Here is a 15,966-nt window from a genome sequence, read left to right as displayed (position 1 = left end):
GGCAGAATCTCAGTCTATATTTTATTTAAAAAACAGGATAGTCCTATGGATTTTTTTTTATGATAGCCTTTTATTTACAAGATATATGCATAAGTAATTTTTCAGCATTGACAATTGCAAAACCTTTTGTTCCAACTTTTCCCCTCCTTTCCCCCACCTCTTCCCCCAGATGGCAGGTTAAACAATACATGTTAAATATATTAAAGTATAAGTTAAATACAATATACGTATACATGTCCAAACAGTTGTTTTGCTATACAAAAAGAATCGGACTTTGAAATAGTGTACAATTAGCCTGTGAAGAAAATTTAAAATGTAGGGAGACAAAAATAGAGGGACTGGGAATTCTATATAATGGTTCATAGTCATTTCCCAGAGTTCTTTCACTGGGTGTAACTGGTTCAGTTCCTTACTGCTCTATTGGAACTGATTTGGTTCATCTCATTGTTGAAGATGGCCACATCCATCAGAACTGATCATCATATAGTATTGTTGTTGAAGTGTATAATGATCTCCTGGTTCTGCTCATTTCACTCAACATCAGTTCATGTAAATCTCTCCAGGCCTCTCTGAAAGCATCCTCCTGGTTGTTTCTTACAGAACAATAATATTCTATAATATTCATATACCACAATCTATTTAGTCATTCTCCAACTGATGGGCATCCACTCAGTTTCCAGTTTCTGGCTACTACAAAGAAGGCTGTCACAAACATTCTTGCACATACAGGTCTCTTTCCTTTCTTTAAAATCTCTTTGGGATATAAGCCCAGTAGTAACACTGCTGGATCAAAGAGTATGCACAGTTTGATAACTCTTTGAGCATAGTTCCAAATTGCTCTCCAGAATGGCTGGATGTATTCACAATTCCACCAACAATGTATCAGTGTCCCAGGAAAACCATGAATTTCTATTTCATGCAATTTACTTTTTAAAAGAAACTATGTAATGAACACTATATATTATTTTCTTTTTTAATGAACATTTTTTCCTCTTTAATTGCATAATTCTAAATTACTTTCTTTTTTTAATTTATTTTTTATTAAAGCTTTTTATTTTCAAAACATATGCATAGATAATTTCCAACATTCACCCTTGCAAAACCTTGTGTTCCAAAATTTTTCCCTTCCTTCCCTCCACCTCCTTCCTTAGATGGCAAGTAATCCAATATATGTTAAACACTGCAATTTTTAAAAATGTATTTCCACAATTATTATGGTATATAAGAAAAATCAAATCAAAAAGGAAAAAGTGAGAAAGAAAACAAAATGCAAGCAAACATAAATTTTTTAAAAATGAAAATACTATGTTTGATTCACACTCAGTCTCCACAATCCTCTCTCTGGATGAAAACAGCTCTCTTTATCACAAGACCATTGGAATTGGCCTGAATCATCTTGCAGTTGAACAGTCATGTCAGTCAGAATTGATCATCATCATATATCATTTTCAAAGCTATTCTGCTTTTCTCTGCATCCTTCTAAGTTTTCTTTTGTTTTCTGTCATTCACTTTCCCCCTTTCCCTACTTGCCTTCTTCTCTCCTTGTTCCCTTCTAGAGAAGGCTATTATTAGACACAAATATATCTGTATATGTAAAGCCATCCTATATGTATTTTTATTTATTGATTGTTTCTCTGGATTAGAATAAGATCATCTTTCAAAGGCCTTTCATAGTTTATTTGACTATTTATAATACTCAAAATTGCTCCTAGAGAACATTGCTATTATTGTATATGACAGTCTCTTGGTTCTGTTCATTTTATTCTTCATTATTTCATGCCAATCTTTCCATGTTTTTCTAAAATCAATCAGCTCATTCTTTCTTATGGCACAATAGTATTCTACCAAATTATATAAAATGATTTATTTAGCCATTCCCCAACTGATGAGCAGGCCCTCAATTTACAGTTTTTTGCCACCATAAAGAGAGCTGCTATAAATATTTTAGAACTTTTAAGTTCTTTTCCTTTTTCCCTAATCATCTCGGGAAATAGATCCTATAGTGGCATCACTGGTCAAAAAGTATACAAGGGGGCAGCTATATGGTACAATGGATAGAACACTGGTTCTGGAGTCAAAAGGACTTGGGTTCAAATCCAGCCTCAGACATTTAACACTTACTAAGTGTGTGATCCTGGACAAGTCAATTAACCCCAATTGCCCCTCAAAAAAAAAAAAAAAAAAAAAAGGAAGAAGAAGAAGAAGGGGGAAAAAGTATATATAAAAAGTATACCTCTTTGACATAATTCCAGATTGTACTGTAAAATGATTAGGATACAAATTAGTATCCAAATTTTTCTACATCCCCTCCAATATCTGTTATTTTCCCCTTCTATTATTTTAGACATGATATCTCAAAGTTGTTTTTATTTGCATTTCTACAATCAATAGTCATTTAGAGCATTTTTTATATGCCTATATATAGTTTTGCTTTTTTCACCAAAAAAAAGTGTTTGTTCATATCTTTTGACCACCTAACAATCGAGAAATGACTCATATTCTTATAAATTTGACTATTTATATTTGATATATGAGACCCTTACCTGAGAAACTGTCTATAAAAATTTTCTCCTGACTTAAATCAACTGATGCTGAGTGAAATGAGCAGAACCTGAAGATCACTGTACACTTCAACAACAATACTGTATGAGGATGTATTCTGATGGAGGTGGAAATCTTCAACATAAAGAAGATCCAACTCACTTCCAGTTGATCAATGATGGACAGAGGTAGCTACACCCAGAGAAGAAACACTGGGAAGTGAATGTAAATTGTTAGCACTAATATCTGTCTGCCCAGGTTACATGTACCTTCGGATTCTAATGTTTATTGTGCAACAAGAAAATGATATTCACACACATGTATTGTACCTAGACTATATTGTAACACATGTAAAATGTATGGGATTGCCTGTCATCGGGGGGAGGGAATAGAGGGAGGGGGGGATAATTTGGAAAAATGAATACAAGGGATAATATTATAAAATATATATATATAATAAAAAATTAAAAAAAAAATTTTTTTCTCCTGATTTTTTATTTACCTTCTAATATTGACTAAGTTGATTTCTTTTGTACAAAAGCTACTTCATATTAACAATATTCTCTATATCTTGTTTATTCACAAATTCTTCTTTTATCCAAGTCTAACAGGTAATATGTTCCATGTTCTAATTTTCTTATGATATGTCCCTTTATATCTAGCTCATGTATCCATTTTTAACCTTATCTTGGTATAAGATAATGGCATATGCCCAATTTTTAACAGACTTCTTTTCAGGTTTCCAAACAATTTTTACCAAACAATGAGTTCTTATCCCAAAATCTTAAGTCTTTATATATGTCCAAAACAAGGTTACTATAATTATTTGCTACTGTGTATTATATATCTATTCTGTTCCACTGATCTACCTTTCTATTTCTTAGGCAGTAGCAAATAGTTTTTGAAAATTATTCTTACTCTCAATTTTATTAATATCACTTTAAAATTTTTTTTTTAAAGATTTCCCTTTTGGTGTTTGAGATTTTGAATTTGTTCTTTTTCTTGTTTTTTTTTTTTTTTTAATTGCATAGTAAATTTATTGGTCTGCTCTTTTCTATTTTATTGATATAAGCATATAGAGGCATACATTTTCCTTTGATGCTTTTGCTTTATCCTATAGGTTTATATAATCTCATTGTCATTCTCTTTCATGAAATTATTATTTCTACAGTTTATACTTTTGAACCCACTCATTCTTAAGATTAGGTTGTTTGGTCTTCAATTAGTTTTTAATTAGTGCTTCTGTGGTTCTTTATTGAATCTAATTTTTATTGCATTGTGATCTGAAAAGGATGCGTTTTATGCTGTTCTACATTAAAGTTTTTGTGCCCTAGTATATAGTTGGGGTCACTCTCTTTTTCTGGGTTTGCATCTTGAGCTTCCCTGTCTCCTTAATAGCTCTTTATAGTGAAATTCTTTTTTGTTTTTTATTCTTACAGTCTACTTCTTGACTTTGAACTTTATGTTATTGCTTAGCTAGGTACTCTTCTGGGAGAGTGATCATTCCTCTCACACACACACACACACACAAAAAAAAAATCCTTAACTTTTGTCCTCATATCTTTATGTTGCTTTCATAACTCAAGTTGGGAAATATAAAATTTTGGTGCTTCCAAAGTAATTTGATCTGGGGTGGAGCTTGCTTACTGCCCTTTCAGAGTTGAACTTTTTAAGTTCTTGACTCAGGTTTGAATCTATTGGCTTATTCCTGCTTGAGAGTTTCAATAAACTGCTGCTGGACTCAGCCACTATTGGTCTGTTGGGAGTCTCTGGTTATTTTTCTGCATGTTTCCACCTGGGTGAATAAAGAATCCCTGCTCTACTCTTGGGATTAGAGACACACAGATATTGTTTGCTTCTAGAACTTAATCCTTGTTCAGTACACAGGTAGGGCCTATTAATGACTGTTCCTTTGGGATTTCTCCTCCTTGCCCTATATCTGTGAACTAGAACTGAGTAGTTAATAGCCAGATTGTTCCTATATCCTGTGCTAGCTCAGGAATCCTCTTGAATCTCTTCTTACTCAGTGCCCAATTTCTGCTCTCTCTTAGTCCTTGTATGCTGGAATTCTACCAGCCAGTCCTTGTCCATAGTATCTTCAGATCTCCTTATCTCTCTAAGCCCCCCTGAAGTGGAAAAAATGACTCATTTTGACATTTTTTTAGATTTTTCTGATTAGAATTTGGCCTAATGCACTTTCAAGATCTTTGTGAAACAGGTTTGGTGGGCAAGCTAAGCTATACTTCTTCCCTTACCACCTTGACTCTACCATCATTCATTTATATATAATATAGAGTCTGGCCAATAAAGACCCAGTCCCTAAAGCATGTTCCGATAATCTTCAGTCTTCTTTCCATCCTCCATTACAAAAGAAATCTATAAAATACAAAAGACTCACAAGTGCAAATTGATTGAAACAAAGTATGATACATCATTTTAAAACTATTTCATTCTGTTAGGTGGTTAATATTTAACATTGAAGCATGGATTATTCAGTAAAACTATTAAATAGTTATTTTACTTTCACCTTGGCTCTGCACTATCCAATCAACCCCCTTAAGGTACATGTTTTCTGGTAAGTCAGGTCAGGGCAAATTCATCCTGTTTTTAGTGATTATTTTCTCTGAGAAATATGTAATTGAAAAAACTTCTGCTACCAGTCAGTTTCGACTGAGGAAAGTGGGAAGTTACCTCTCAAACTCATGAGGTTGCTTTCAAGTTTGGAAGAAGTCATCTTAGGAATGCTGTTGGTCGCCTATGTTCACAGAAAGAAATAAAAAGCAGAAGGGGTAGCCAGGGTCCTTAGAATCCAACCGACAGTTCATCTTAGTTGCCATTTACAAGCAACAGCCATTGATTTAGGGATTGGAGAGTAGGGTGGACATAGAAGAGATGCCCCTTCTTTCTTCTCGGAAAAGAGAGCTTCAGAGAGTGCTCCAGAGTTCCTCTTAGTCAGGATGAAAGCAGGAAGAAGCAGAAAAAATGTTGTCTCTCTTTAAAGGTCTTAGGGAGCCAATTTTCCTGGTTGTTATCTCAGGGACAAAAGGATTTCTTCATCATCTCAAAGTGCCATGGCCTTCCAAGCTGAACAATAGCAGCTCAGCTCAGTTTTATACATGCTCCATGGGACATGCTAATCAAAACATATGGGAACAGAGGGAGGGATGTGATTGTCCCATTACATAGCCAAGAAATTACTGCTTTGTGGGAATATCCTCATCTATTATGCTCTCTAATCTCTATCTATGCCTCTATCTTCAGGTAATTATAACTATCTTAGATGACTATATATCCTGCCATTTGAAATAACAATGTGAAAAGGCAATAGACTGAGAGCCTGGTGCAAAGACTTCTAGTTCCACTTTACCACTCAAGAGTTATGAAACCTCAGGCAAAACCTTATCATATTTCATTAAAGAATGAGATTAATTTTAACCTTTCAGGGCTCTAGTTTCCCCATATACAAAATGAAAGCATTGTTCTAAATTATCTCTAAGCTCTCAAATATGCCATCTCTATCTTGAGATGTCAAAGACATTTCATGACCCTTCATGAACTTTTACACAAGTAAAGGAGGATATTGGGAATCAAAGGAATAGTATATGTGGATAAGGCAGAAGAGGGAAGAAAGGGAGAAAAAAGGAGAAGGGGAGGAAGGGAGAGAGAGAGAGAGAGAGTCATTTCCAATAGGATCAGTGGCTTCCTACAGGTATGGGGAGTAGAAAGAAAAACAAAAGGACTATTTACTATACAAAAAAGAGCATAGAAGCATTTAACTTTTATCTGTAAATGGTATTTAAAGACAATCAAGTATAATCTCACCACCATCTCTTAGAAGGAAAACAAGGAAGGAAACAAGCATTTATTTATTAAGTATTACTATGTGCCAATCTTCCTGGCATTTCCATGTTAGAATCTTTAGCTTCCTTCATTGAAGTTCTTTTTGATTCTTTAGTTACTAGTACCTCTTGTCTCAAAATTACCTTGAATTTATTTTGTATATACTCATATATGTACATGTTGTTTCCCCCAATAGGATGTAAGCTTCCTGAAGACAGGGACTAGTTGGGGTTTTTGTTTTTTTTCTTTTTTTGCTTTTTTGTCTTTGTATTCTTATTGGAATATACAGTGCATTTATAAAGGGGACCTGAAAATCCTGACAGATTAATTGATTTTAGAGATGTGTCAACTACACAAAAAGTCACAATGATGTGAGACCTGAGGTTGCAGGATTTATAGGCATAAGTGAAATTTTTGCCTGAATAAAAGTCTCATACTTGATCCCACTTTTTCTAGTATAGTATCAAAGTAGGAAGATAAATATTCTACTGCTGGTCCTTGAAACCAGGAGCAATTCAAATTACTAGGAATGGGCAAAAGAACAAGAAACTATAATGGAAAGAATTTACTATCAGCAAAAATTATATCATTAAAAATTTAGTGGCAAGGTAAAGACTATAAATATATAAGCTTCCTGTAGTTAATGGCAATTGAAAATAATCTGGGGGTGGGGGAGACCAGTTATTTCATATGTAGAGACAACATGAAAAAAATCAATGTAGATATATTTTAACATGTTTAACATTCACTGGATTGCTTGCCATCTAGGGGAGGGGGTAGGGGAAGGAGCAGAAAATCTGAAACACAAGGCTATGGAAGGATCAATGTTGTCAAATTATCTGTGCACATGTTTTGAAAATAAAAAGTTTCATTAACAAAAAGTCAATGTAGACAATGACACCAAGGTAATAAATATATTTTCAGTAATCATTTTAACATAGTCATTTGTTTTTGTTTTTTTTCAAATAATGCAGACAGATACCATTACATGTTAATATTAATAATTAAACACTCCCTGAAAATTATATAATTAGAAGAATTAGTAAATTACTTGGAGAAGGCAAAGGTGGGAATTGGCATCAACAATTTACTTTTCTCTCAGTAAGGTGATAAGTCTACTTCTAGCTGATAAAGGGAGAAGAAACTGATGCGGGTTGAATAAAGAAAAAGAAATTTGTGAAAATTATCTGGGTCTTTTTTTACTTATAAAATTCAGAGAGAATATGGGAAAGAGGAATTTGGGAGAACTTGAGGAAAAGCAGGAGGACTCAAGATGAAGTAGAAAAGATCAATTTGAAGGAAAAAAAAAAAGATTGAGGAAAAGGACTCAAAAAGAAGAAAATAGCTACTTGAGAAGGTACGGTGAGTTAAAAAAAAAAAAAAAATCTAATGTTCAAAAGAGCCCTTGTGGAGAGTGGGAGAGCAAATTAATGAGAGAGTCATAATAAGATTGCCTAATAGCAGTAAAGGTCTAATTGAGGTTGTGCAATAATAATTTTTTTTTTTTTTTTTTTTTTTTTTTTGATAAAAGAGGTTTATTATGGGGTTTGGAAGTAAAGTTAAAGTCTAGTTAGAAAAGTTGAAGGTAGAGATAAGAGAGCACCAGAAACAGTGTTCCAGTGGGCAGAGATCCTTGGCATGCCAGGCATAAGGCTGCCATGTGTAATATAAATTTGTAATGGACCCAATTGGAAGAGTTTCATGACTTTCTCTAGCTTCATTTAACAGCATATGTACAGGAATAAAGGGGAAGGATGATAGGACTGATCCTGAGCAGGGTGCAACTGGTGAAGTAATAAGGAAGCTAGGGATTTTTAAAAAGGCAGTCTAAAATGTCTCATCAACAGGTCAAGACAGGGAAAAGAGGAGAGAGTGGCTAGTGTAGGCTAGATGAAGAATTAAGGGTCATATAGAAGAGAATTAAGGGTATGATAGAAGGGAATTAAGGGGTCAAGAATGGAGGTTAAGATGAAAGAAAGAATAGGGTTAAGTAAGGGAAATCAGAGAGTTAGAAAGCCACTGGGTTATGGTTGGATAAAGAAATTTCAGAATTCTTGAACATGCAAGTATTACATTTTGGGGTAGTGGTAAGATCAAAGGTATGATTCATCTTTGGATGTGGCTGACATGGTGTGGAGGAATAAAAATCCAAGTATCCAAGATATAATAGAACCTGCCCAAATTTGTCAAAACAGATAAATACTACCTACTTTTGATTGTAAGAATATATACATGATACTGTCAGAACGATCCTAAAAAAATTTGCTAAAGATTAGGAAGTCTTTGGCAAGAAACTGGAGACCAGAGAGGGACAGGTGGTGTTTTCATTATTGCTGCCCACTGAGAGCAAAAGATGCAGAAGAAAAGAATCAGTTTAGGAAGTGAACAGCTGGCTATGAAGACGGCATTTGAGAACAGAATTTTTGCTCCTGAACTATGGTTTAAAATGGAGAAATGATAGGGTCCTAGCCAAAGATGGAGAGTTACCCATGAAGGATGATAAGATGCATTTGCTTGGAGTCTTCCAAAACTAATCAAAATTTCTTTAAATGGAAAAGAATTCATGTAACAGAAAATTGACTATGTTCAACAAACTGGTTACCACAGTGAGCAGCTGCAGTGAAGCAATAAGGATTACAAGTTGAAATACCCAGAAGTTCATAGGAAACAAAATTCAAAGGAAGATACAGTGTAAAATTTGTAGTCTCAAGAGCCTCAAATACGTAAAGGTTCTTTAAAAGATACAAACAACCAGGGCAAATTTTACTTAGAATTTGATTCCCACTTACAAAGAGGAACTGATTGCTGAGATAGAATGATGGGAACTTTGTGAGGAAAAGGACAAATCTCTCTTACAATAGAGAAGAAAGAGAAGGATATAGTTTGATATAGACCTTAAATTTTAGGAGAATAGATTCAAAGGATTCAAAGGAAGAATAAGGAGGAGTTCATGAGTGAAAATGGTAAAAAATAATTAATAGTATGGAATTGAAAACAGAAAAAAAGAGATAATAAGAAAGCACCTAGCTGTCCCTGATGAATTTAAAACACTTAGCCCAAACGAATTTTATCTCTGACAACTAAATTAGTAAATATGATTGCTGATCCACTGTCAGTGACATCTGAAAAATCACAGAAAATGAGAGAGATACTTCTTGAGTTCTGGAGAAGGGTAAATATTTTAAATTCTATAAACAAGCAAGATCTATAATTGCACACTATAGACTAGTGAGCTTGACTTTGATTCCTGGAACAAGAGATGGGCAATGAATATCTAGAAAAGGAAGGAGAAATTTTTCAAAGGCAGCCTGATTTTAGGAAGAACAAACAGGTCATGCTGTACTAACTTTACTTCCTTTTTGACAAAGTTACTAAGCTGGTACATCAGGGGAATGCTATATTAAGCAGTATATTCGATAAAGTAAATTGCTATTCAGGTAAAAATGGACTGAGGGATATGGATGAGATAATAGCACAATTAGATAGATTTAAATCTTGTTTAAAGACCAGTCTCAAACAGCAGTCATTCATGGTAGCATGTTAGTTTATGTCTCCAAGAGAGTACCCCAAGAATCTGTGTTAGACCTTGTATTATTTAATCCTTTTTGCAATGAGTTGGACAAAAACACAGGTGTTATGTTTTTAAAACAATAATAAATCTAGGATGGTTAGTTAATAGAAGTAGATAATGAATTCAGTATCCAAAATATTTGACAAGTTAGAATACTGGGCTGAATCCAGTGAGATGAAAATTAAAAGGGAAAAATTAAAAGATTATATAATCTTACAGTTGACTTAAGAAAATCAACTTGATGGTGTAGAAGAACAGTTAGATAGTAGTTTGTTTGAGGGGATAGAAAGATTTTGAGATAGTAATGACTTTAAATTCAATATAAGTCCAGAGTATCATGTGACAGACAAGAAAATTCAGTAAGTCCTGGGCTACATTATGAGAGTTCAGGAGTAAGAAACTGACAGTTTTATTTTACCTTGATCTTTTTTTCCCTTTTCTTTTCTTCTCCTTTTTTTTTTTACATTTTGTCAAAAAAAACTTTTCTATTTATTTTATTGATTTTGGTATCAATAGAGTTTATTATGTTTTTAGTTTTACTCATCTTAAATCCATTATTCCTGGAATAAATCTACTCTGGTAATAAATGTATGATTTTTTTAAAAAGTTGTTGGGATTGTGTTGTCAAATAGTTAATATTAGAAGCTGCTATGGTTTCATTAATGGAATATTTAAGAAGATAATTATCTACTTTGACACAACTCTAAGGATAACTGGATCTTTCCATCTAACTTGAAGCTGAAATGCCTTATAAACACTGTCTACACTTCATAGAATGTAAGTAGAATGATAGCAGGGACTTTTTCTATTTGTATCCCTTGCACTTATCAATGTTTACTTAATGCCTTTAATTAGTCAAGTGATTAGTTATCAGTTAATGCTAATTAATGCATTTTCATTTATTTCTGTTACCTTGTTGAAGAAATTACCTCAATTAGCTTTGTGATTTGCTGGAATTTTATAAATAAATAATCCATAGGACAAATAATTCTAGGTTTTAGTTTCACATAGTTTTTAATCACTTTAAAAATAACTCACTTATTCCTGTGCTTTGTCATATTAATAACATATTTGTGCTCCATTTTTTATCAGGTCACCATAATTAAGAAGGACAATGATAAGTTGAAGAATATTTAGAGAATGGCTACCAGAAGCATGAAAGGCATACCAGTATCTGTGAAGGAACTGGGGATTTTTAGCCTGGAGAAGACTGAATTGGGTCGAGGGTAAGGGAGGGAAGAGAAAAAAGAGGGAGAAGGGGTGGCAGCAAGGGAGAGAACAAGATAACTGTTTTTAAACACTGTTGATGCTGTATTCCTAGAAGTCATAGAACACCATAGTCTCTGAAGGATCAAAATTTCAAGGCAAAGGTGAAGGAAGGTAACCTAGTCATACCAGATCTCAAACTGTATTATGAAGTGGTAATCATCAAAATAATCTAGTGCTGACTAAGAAAGAGGATAGTGAATCAGTAGAATGCATTAGATATACAGTACACAATAGTAAAGAACCATAGGGATTTAGTGTTTGATAAAGGCAAAGACCCAAGTTTTTGGGACAAGCATTCACTATTTGACAAAAACTGCTAGGAAAATTGAAAAGCAATTTGGCAGAAACTATGTATAGACCAACATCTCATAACAAGGTAAGATCAACATGGCTACATGATTGAGACATAAAGGGTAATACCACAAGCAAATTAGGAGAGCATGGAATAGTTTACCTGTCAGATCTATGGATAGGGAAGAATTTATGACCAAACAAGAGATAGGCAATATTAAAGGATGTAAAAAAAAGATAGTTTTTATTACTTTTTTTTTTTTTTAATAAAAACAAAACCAATGCAGCCAAAATTAGTAGGGAAACAGAAAAATTGGGGATTTCTGATAAAGACCTCATTTCTCAAACACATAGAGAACTGAGTAAAATTTATAAAAATATGAGACATTCCCCAATTGATAAAGGATCAAAGATATGAAGAGGCAGTTTTCAGAAGAAATAAAAGCTGTCATATACAAAAATGTTTTAAATTACTATTGCAAATCACATTATATACATATTAAAGCAATTTTAAAGTACCACTTCACACCTAACAGAATAATAACCCTAATGTACTGTTAGTAAATTGAGAACTAATCCAACCATTCTGGACAGCAATTTGTAACTAGGCCCAAAAGGTTATGAAACTGTGCATTATATTTGATGCAGAAATATCATTACTAGATCTATATGCCAAAGAGATTTTTAAAAAGTAAGAAAAAGAACCCATATACACAAAAATATTTATAATAGCTGCTTTTGTGGTGGCAAGAATTGGAAATTGAGGGCATGACTATCAATTGGAGAATGGCTAAACAAGATGTGGTATATGATTGGAATGGAATATTATTGTCCTATAAGAATGGATAAGCAGGAAGCTTTTAGAAAAACCTGGAAAGACTTAGATGAATTGATACAAAGTGATATCAGTAGAATCAGGAGAACATTATATACAGTAATAGCAAGATTGTAATAATATCTGTGAAAGTTTTAGCTACTCAGATCAAAATAATGATATGAGACAATCGTAAAGGACTTATGATGAAGAACCTCAAGAACTGATGAAAGCTGAAGGCTGATCTAAACAAACATTTATTTAAACTTCATTTTTCTTGTTTTTTTTTTTTTGTTTATCTGTTTGGTATTCTTATTTACAACATGACTAATTTGGAAATATGTTTTGAAAGCTTGTATATAAGCTACATCAAATTGCTTACCTTCTCAATTGGGAGGGGGAGAGAAAAAAGGAAAGAATTTGGGATTCAAAATTAGAAGAAAAACAAATGTTAAAAATTATTTTTACATATAATTAGAAAAAATAAAATATTTTAAAATTTAATAAAAAGGCAAAGGGCAATAGAGAGGTTTTAGGGGTAGGCCTGGGTGGAGTGCAATACACTTTCCTTCTTTTTTTTTAAATTATAGCTTTTTATTGATAAAACATATGCATGGGTAATTTTTCAACATTGATCCTTGCAAAAACTTCCATTCCAATTCTCCCCTTTTTTCCTCCATTCCCTCCCTTAAATGGCAGGCAGTCCCATACATGTTAAATATGTTAAAGTAAATGTCAAATACAATATATGTATACATATTTATATAGTTATCTTGCTGCACAGGAAAAATTGGATTTAGAAAGTTTTTGTTTAGAAGAAAAACAAAAATGCAAGCAAACAATAACAGAAAGAATGGAAATGCTATGTTGTGTTCCATACTCCTTTCCCAGTGTTTTTTCACTGGGTATAGCTGGTTCCATTCATTCCTGCTCCATTAGAATGATTTGGCTCATCTCATTGTTGAATATAGCCACATCCATCAGAATTGATCCTCATATAGTATTGTTGTTGAAGTATATAATGATCTCCTGGTCCTGCTATTTCACTTAGCATCAGTTCATGTAAGTCTCTTCAAACCTCTTTGTATTCATCCTGCTGGTCATTTCTTAACAATATTCCATAACATTCACATACCACAATTTATTCAGCCATTCTCCAATTGATGGGCATCTATTCAATTTCCAGTTTCTAGCCACTATGAAAAGGGCTGCGACAAACAAGTAATATACACTTTCAAAGAATTAAAATATAAAGGACACCATCAGAGAGATGTGGGACAAAGAAAGGATTTGGACTGGTAATGTAGAAAGAGCAAATAATAATTTAAAAACAACTCATGTGTTTCATTGGCAGCCACACAATAAATACTGAGAGATCTAGAAGATCCTGTTCCATTAGGTTGACCTCCCATGAAGATTTTGTAGGAGGGTCATGGACAAGAGTTTCACTGGATGAGAAAGTGTTGACAGATTTCAATTTGTACTATTGGAGTCCTCAAATCAATGAAAACATAGACCCATGACTTCCACTGATTCCTCTGTCACCATTTTTTCTCCTTCCCAAACCATCTTCCATATATTTTGCCAAATTTATATTAATAAAGCCCACATTTATCTATGTTATATTTTTGCTTAAAAAGCTTCAGCAATTCCTTATTGTCTCTAAAACAAACTCTTCAAAATGGCTTCTAAAACTCTTCATAATCCAGATCTAGTCTATCTTTCCAGACTAATTTCACTTCATTCCCTCCATTAAGTCTTAATTTCAGACTAATTGGTCTACTTATTGTTCCCATTACACATCCATCTGTACCTTATGGCCTTGGTACAGGATGTCTCCTATCCCTCAAATATTATTTTTCCTCACCTCTCTCTCTTGTAGTCCTTATCTTCTTTCAAAATTGGGCTCAAATGTCACCATTCATACTCTCTGTCACCACTCAGAAATTATTTTGTATTTTTATATTTATTTATCTAAGTGTTATTTCTTTTTTAAAAGCTTTTTATTTTCAAAACATATGCATAAATAGATTTCAACATTCACTCTTGCAAAACCCTGTGTTCCAATTTTTTTTTCTCTTTCCCCTCCTCCCTCCTCTAGGCAGCAAGCAATTCAATATATGTTAAACATGTGCAATTCTTCTACACATATTTCACAATCATCATGCTGCACAAGAAAAACCAGATCAAAAAGGAAAAAAAAGAGAAAGAAAATAAAATGCAAGCAAACAACAACAAAAAGTGAACATATTATATTATAATCCATACTCAATCCCCACAACCCTCTTTCTGGGTACAGATGGTTCTCTCCATCACAAAACCACTGGAACTGGCCTGAATTTTAGAAATGAGGCCTTTCTCAGAACCCTTGGATGTATATTCCCCCCCTCCCCCAGTTTACTGGTTTCTTTCTAATCTTGTCTGCATTGATTTTGTTTGTACAAAAACTTTTTAACTTAAAATAATCAAAATTATTCATTATGTATTCTAGTTCTTCTTTGGCCACAAATTCATTCTTTCTCCATAGATCTGAGAGATAGACCATCCTTTGTTTTTCTAATTTGCTTATAGTATCATTCTTTATGTCTATATGGTAAACCCATTTCCACCTTGTCTTGATTTACGGTATTAGGTGTGGATCAGTGACTGGTTTCATTATTTCTCTTTGGTAGAATATAAACTCTTTGAGGACAGAGACTATAGTTCTTGGCTTTGAATCTCAAGCAATATATACAATGCTTGGCATATAGTAAGAACTTGATAAATGATTGCTAAATTGAACTAAATGGTTTTAATTGATCTTTAGTCACAAGGTTAAAGTCAGTTAGTGCCATTTGGTAAGTGTTACTTGGTCCTAGTCTATTTAATAATACAGCTAAAGTTTTCAAAGTGCTTTACAAATATTATCTCCTATTATCTGCATTAAAAACCCTAGAAGAAAACAATAAAAATAATAGTTAACAACTATAAATCCCAAGCACTGTGCTAAGTACTTAAAAATTGCTATTTCATTTGCTCTTTAAACAAGGACTTAAGATCAATCCTAAGAGCTAGGTGCTAATATTATCCCTACTTTACAGATAAGGGAACTGAGACCACCTAGTAGCTAACTTACTTGCCCAGAGTCAAGTAATTTGACTTGCAAGTTGAAATCAGGTTGTTGGGAACCACTTGGTGTAACTTGTCTTTTTTTTTTTTTTTTTTTTAAAGAATAATGCTTAGAGAACAAGGAAAAGATATTGCTTCTCTTTTCTCTCTTTTTAGGTATAATGGCTACTCAAATACCTATTGATTGGTTAAAGGGAAATGAAGTCCTGCTTAAAGACCAAAAAACAAAACAACTCTGGGATTACAAATAAGTAAAGCAAACTTGGAAATTAAAGTCTATCACAATAAATTAATTAGCTCAGTAACTATAGTGGTTTCATATAGACTGGTTGGACAGTATATGTAGAGATGATGCTTTGTTATCACAAACTCACAGAGTTAAGAGTGTCAGTAATTTATAAGATTGGGGGCAGGAAGGGAACAGTGAAGATATAACCAGCCAATTTTTATCACAATACATTTTCTAAAGTATTTGTCCTTCAACTAGTCTGGCAGGTTCTTAAAGTTGGAGAAGCATTGAGAAAAGCCTTGG

Source organism: Sminthopsis crassicaudata, chromosome 2, assembly GCF_048593235.1.
Source record: "Sminthopsis crassicaudata isolate SCR6 chromosome 2, ASM4859323v1, whole genome shotgun sequence".
NCBI lineage: Eukaryota > Metazoa > Chordata > Mammalia > Dasyuromorphia > Dasyuridae > Sminthopsis > Sminthopsis crassicaudata.
Note: the sequence above shows the minus strand (reverse complement) of the source record.